This window comes from Grammomys surdaster, unplaced genomic scaffold (genome assembly GCF_004785775.1).
Source record: "Grammomys surdaster isolate TR1022 unplaced genomic scaffold, NIH_TR_1.0 133204, whole genome shotgun sequence".
NCBI lineage: Eukaryota > Metazoa > Chordata > Mammalia > Rodentia > Muridae > Grammomys > Grammomys surdaster.
Window position 1 is genome coordinate 1,433 of NW_021622184.1, and position 6,009 is coordinate 7,441.

Consider the following 6,009-nt stretch of genomic DNA (forward strand, 5'->3'; position numbering starts at 1 on the left):
TAATTGGAGCCTCTTCTTCTATTCAGTTTAGGGTGTTAAAGTCCTTTGCTGGTAAAATTGAAAGGTCTGTGGAGGGTGGAGCTATATAGAGAGAGTGAAACAGGAGTCAAGATGGCTCCACTATCCCACTGTAAGACACAAAGGGAAAGACAAGACTGTTTTGAAATGTGGCACCATGTGTCTCCCTGATTGTCTTATATTTCCCAATCAGCTCTACAATATCTTTCCAAGGATACTTCAGTATCTTCCTGGATCACACCAAACACTTTTCAGAAACTGGCGAAAACTGAAATTGTTTGTTTCTGATATTATTAACAATCACCGGAGAGACTGGGACCCAGATGAGCCGAGAGACTTCATTGATGCTTTCCTCAAGGAAATGGCAAAGGTGGGGAAGATATCTGCTGTGTTGTTTTCTGCTTGCAGAAGCAGCAGCAGTTTAGTGGTTTTCAGTTGATTCTGCAATATGTCTCCTTGAGCTTATTGGTTTCCCATGGCACAGATGTGTTCCATCACAGTACTGTATAATTCTTGTATGCCTGTTGGCCAGGAAAGCTTTGTATGGAAATAGGGAGAACTCAGTTCTGATTCTACAGGACACAGATCCCTTTTGCTATGCCTCTTTTCTTCATCTTCAATGCTAAGACTGCAGCATCAATTTCTCCCTGACCACTGCTTCCATCTTTATATTTTGTCTCTTTGACTCTGAAGAGCTCCCTCTTATAAGAATAATTCAGTATAGTCTCTGTTTTTGAAAATAATTCATACTTACAAGGTTTATTATGAAGTATCAAGGAATATGCACTTAAATGAATAGATGCACATCTGTGGATAATTACTTAGCACACTACAGGAAAATTAAAAGGATATAGTACTTATGAAATATATGGTGGCATTTATTTAAGATTATTAGGGTCATTAAAAATAGAGTTCTAAGCCATTTGTTGGGAGACCATGATAATGACAGATACTATCTTTATATGTGTCTCTCTTAGCTTTTATCCATATGTAAATGAGCTGTGCCATAAATAAATGTTCATATTAAGCTTCAGAGTCCAATTTTGTTGCAAGTTTTTTCCAGGGCCAGTTACTGACTGCATCTCACTCACCACTGCAGGACAAAACAAAATACAGCAGAATGTTGAAGTTTAACTTTAATGTTTAGACGAGGCCTTCTAACTCCCATAAAAAACATCCAGTAATACACAAGAGGCTAGACAGTGGCCAGTTTGCTGTGGTTATTACTTTTGCATCACTATGACAATACCCGGCAAAAAAACAGCACAAGAGATTTATTTTGGCTCATAGTGTCAAGAAATTGAGTCCATCACTGCAAAGAAGGAATGCTAGAGAAGCTAAGCAAAAAGCCTATGGTGAAGTCTGGCCACACAATGATACATTAAGAAGCAGGGACCAAGGTTAAGATCTGGGGCCTGGACATTAAGAGTCCTCCCCTTGCTACCCCCAATCCCAATATTATAGAACCTCCAAAAATACTACAGATGACTAAGAACCAAGAATTTAAAACATGAACCTGTAGTAATTCTGAAATTTCATTAAAGATTCAAACCATATCACAAAATATACAAAATTAAGCTCACCAAGCCTCTTACTGGCACATATCACAGGATCAGTGGTATAAGCTTGAATAAGTTGGGTTCCTTCACTGACCAGGGGCAGAACAGTAATTTTTCATCCTTTCTTTTATTTCATATGTTTTGGATAATATAGATAAAATCGATGTTGTACTTTTTTCCTCAGAGGTAGAGACAAATAATTACTTGTCATACCCAGTTGTTAAACCATCAGTATTATGAGCAATTGTAACAAATTTATGCTTCTAGAGGAAGCTGGTAAAGATGATATTGTGTCATAAAAATAACTGATGGGATCAGAAAAGTCTTGTCCTGAAAAGATTACTAGTCAGAGCAGAGAAGCAGTGAACAAAGAGAGCTGATTTGATTCTTTCTGGTATCAACAAAATCATTTGTTGAGTCTTCACTATGTATGTACCTGTGGTATCTCACATAATTGAAATGGCTTTTTAAGGTGTGCTTTTTATTCTTATTTTATCAAACTGATGAAAAGAAATGTTGAATGAGTACCCTAGGCCACATGTTTATTTAGTGAGGTGGCTGATACTAGAAGACAAATATAATTTTTCTATCCCATTTTCTTATCACTGAACAAAGGTTTTCTTAAAATCAATCAGAAGAAATAGCTGCAGTGATTTCCATCCACCCAAGTGCCATAATGCTTTAGTTAGCTTGTAGCATTTGGGACAGGAAAATGTTTCATGAGGCAGTCAATGGGAATATCCTTATATATGAATCTTTTCAAATTTAAAATCTCTGAATAAACAAACACATCCTGCCTTTTTTCAGTACCCAGACAAGACTACTACAAGTTTCAATGAAGAAAACCTCATCTGCAGCACTCTGGACCTCTTCTTTGCTGGTACAGAGACAACATCCACAACACTGCGCTGGGCTCTGCTCTGCATGGCCCTCTACCCAGAAGTCCAAGGTGAGTGTGTGGTGACTGCACCTGGACAAGGTGGAGTGATGCTTCTGGATCTGTGGTTCAGATGGATCCAGAAGATGGCATGAAGAAGTGGGAAAAGTAGAGTGCCTAGGTGGAAATGTGCACTTTGAAAGTAGCACATTCTCCACATGTTCTGTCAGGATTGTCATGGGTTCACCTCACAAGGAGTTGAACGTAGAACAAAGAAAGGAAGGGACGTGACACTGTGGTAAATTCCAGCAAAGAGTTACTTTACCCTAATGTTCCCTCCTTCCTTTTTAGTAATACATTCCTATTTCCCATGGATGTTGTGTAAATGCCTTAATCAAGTTTCTGGAGTCATGTGATACGCGCCTCTCTGTCTATCCTCAACCCCACCCACCCTGCTTAGTAGCATTTTTGTATGACATGTCCTATCTTGTTGCTGTCTTTATTCTTATGCCAACATCATGGCAATGAGTCTTCCATCTGCCAAAAATTTACTGTTCCAATTTCTGCCAAATCTAGAAGGATCTTGCAAGGCTCCACTGTCTAAGGTGCTTCGTATTTCTCCATAAATTTACTGACTGGGAAATTGTGGGTCTTTGTGGCTGGAATGCAGAGACATCCTTCACGACAGCCACAAGACAGCAGGCCCCCAACAATCCCAGAGAGTCTGTGGGTTTCCAAAATGGCTTTATTGGCATGATGGATGATAGTTGAATCTGGATGTGTGCCCACCATCAAACTCATGGCAGATCTGAGTTAAATAGGGAGGGAAAAGTGGGGAGGGTCTGGGGAAGAATGTTTAATTGGCTATGCCCTCTGGCCTTCAGGTATCTCATTAGTATGTAAATCTCTCTAGGGCTGAGGCTTGTAGTCATACTCTTTACTTGTGCTCTTTGACAGGGGCTGCATTGTCCTATGTGACTAAAAAAGATCCTAGATTCTAGGAGCACAGCAGAATTAATGCCCGCCCCTTGCAAGGTCTCAGGGCTACTTCTAGCCAGCATTTCTACTAAAAACCAATACCCCTTTCATGGCCTTACAGGAAATTGTTGTCAATTTCTTCCTCCAAAGATGATCAATGTTTCTCCATCACTGAGTTTTATATATTACTTAATGTCTCTCCACTGCCTGTTGTCCATGACAAAGAACGGTTTGTGTCATAATTTCTCTTTCTCTACATTCTAGAAGAGTTTAGCTGGTGCTGGGTAGGAACATTTTTTTTTTATATCATGAAACATTTCCCTTATCAAATTGTAGCTCACAGTTTATTCATTTATAAAGTCAATTTAGTACATTTTGAAAATAAAAAAGATAAAGAGTTCTACCAATAAGATGAAGTCAAGTTTGTCCATAATCTTTATTTCATCTTTGGGTGAGTGACTCTCTGTGAATGTATATATGTGTGTATGTGCTTATGCATGTTGTGACCACAAACCAACTTCTTCAGAAACAAGGTTAATTTGGTTTTTTTTTTGTTTGTTTGTTTTCTTTTTTAAACAGATAAGTTCTCTCATTGGCCTGTAAGCCACAAATAACCACTGAGCCACAGGGGTCTACTTGTGTCTGCATCTCCAGCATATTAGGATGACAAGATTTTGCCATCACATCTAACTTTTTTATATGGATTCTAGGGACCAAACTTAGGTCCTGCAGCTTGCAAAGGAATTATTTAACCAACTGAGCTATCACTCCTGGGTTTACTTTATTTCTTTATGAGTGTGAAATATGTACTAATATGTATCTATCTTTACCTATATCCATCTTGAATTACCATTTAAAATACGTTTCTTCTGAATGCTACACTGAACTTTTTGGTTACATTTTAAGGGATGTAGGGAAATGCCATGGTACAAGTGTAGTGGTCATAAGGCAGTTTATAGGATTACATTGTCTCATTCACCATGTAGATTCTAAGGTTTAATTCAGGATAGGTAGTTCAACCCTGTCATCTATATAGCTGTCCTGAGACTACATTTATTAAAATTTAATTTAATTCACTTAAATTAAACATTTGACTCCTGAAAATAAGATGCTAAAATATCAGGAGATTTATATAATACATTTATAATTATGATCATCTTACAACATCCATAGTAGTCATGAGATGGTAAAAACCAGTGCACGCAAGTGCAATGAATAAATAAAATATTGGATATACATGAGATCAAAATAAAATTTAGTCAGAGATAAGAAGTTCTTTTGAATTTTTTTTATTTATTTTATATTATGTATGTGAGTCCTTTTCCTGTGTTTGTGTACTATGAGATTGTCTTGTATCTACAGAAGTAAGAAGAAAGCATCAGAATGTCTGGGACTCAACTTACAGAAAGCCATGAGCCATCATATGTGTTCTGGGAACCAAGCACAGGTCCTCTGCAGGAGCAGCGAGTGATCTTAACCACTGAGCCACTCTTCAATTCCAGAAAATGAATTCTAAAACTGTTTTATTTCAGGACACTATGCTAAGTTAAATAATATGATCCCAAAATTATAAATACTCTACTATCTAACTGAAAGAATCGTCAGATTGTATACCGTACAGAAGGGAGAATGCAGAGAGAGGGAAAACAGTATTTGTAACATGGAGTTTTTTGCAAGATGAACTTCCAGCAATAACATGCACAACAACATAAACATATTAAATGCTAATAAATTACTCGTGTAAAAATGGTGAGAAGAGCTGTAAGTGGTGGTCTACACCATTAATCTCAATACTTGACAGGTTTGAAACTGGTGTGTTGAGAGTTCAAGGTGACCCTGGCCCTATAGGTGGAATCCTGACTTAAAAGTCATCATGGTAATAGTAATAAATTTTATATGGATTTTGTATGAAATTAATTTTCATAAGTAGAGCAACAGTAAAGGGTGTAAAGTTCTAAATTCATTTAAAATGAAATGTATAGCCAGACAATCAAATAAAATTAGTTCAAACTCTATTACTTTTGAGAAAGAGAAGTTACATTGATAGATAATTTGGAGAATAAATCATCTACTGCTGTACAAGTTTGTGTAAATCTCAAAACATCCTCAAAGTAAAGCAGACTTATCGTCACTAATCACAGAAGAAAACTGAAGCTCAAAGAATGTAGTCATCTTCACAGACTGCTGTTCATGGTCCACACAGATATATCTCCTTAAGAAAATAGACTTTACAGATGTGCTATAGTCTGAACATTTGTGTCCTCCTTGCCAAAATCCTGTTCAACTCTAATTCTCAATGTGATTGTTCTGCAGATTAGTGCCTTTCCAAAGGACATACCAGAGAGATCCCTTTTTCTTTGTGGCATAAGAATACAACAAGGCTTTGGCACCTATGAGACAGAAAGTTTTCTCTACCAGGCAAGAAAACTTATAGAGCTTGATCTGTGAAGTTCCAAGCTCTAGAACTATAAGGACTACATTCATGTCAATTTTTAACCCATTAAGATGAATGGTGCTTGTTTGTAGAAACCACTTGTTTGTAGAAGCCTGATTAGATACTCCTATGAGCATATCTGA

The 6,009-nt window shown here is 37.2% G+C and overlaps 1 long non-coding RNA gene across 1 annotated transcript; it reads left to right on the forward strand.

Moving 5' to 3' along the window:
- The first annotated feature begins 200 nt into the window (after window positions 1-200).
- LOC114615698 lies at window positions 201-4,555 on the forward strand. Its single transcript, XR_003710504.1, has 3 exons — window positions 201-388; window positions 2,385-2,526; window positions 4,012-4,555. It is a non-coding gene; the product is annotated as an uncharacterized LOC114615698 (long non-coding RNA).
- Window positions 4,556-6,009: the final 1,454 nt, after the last annotated feature.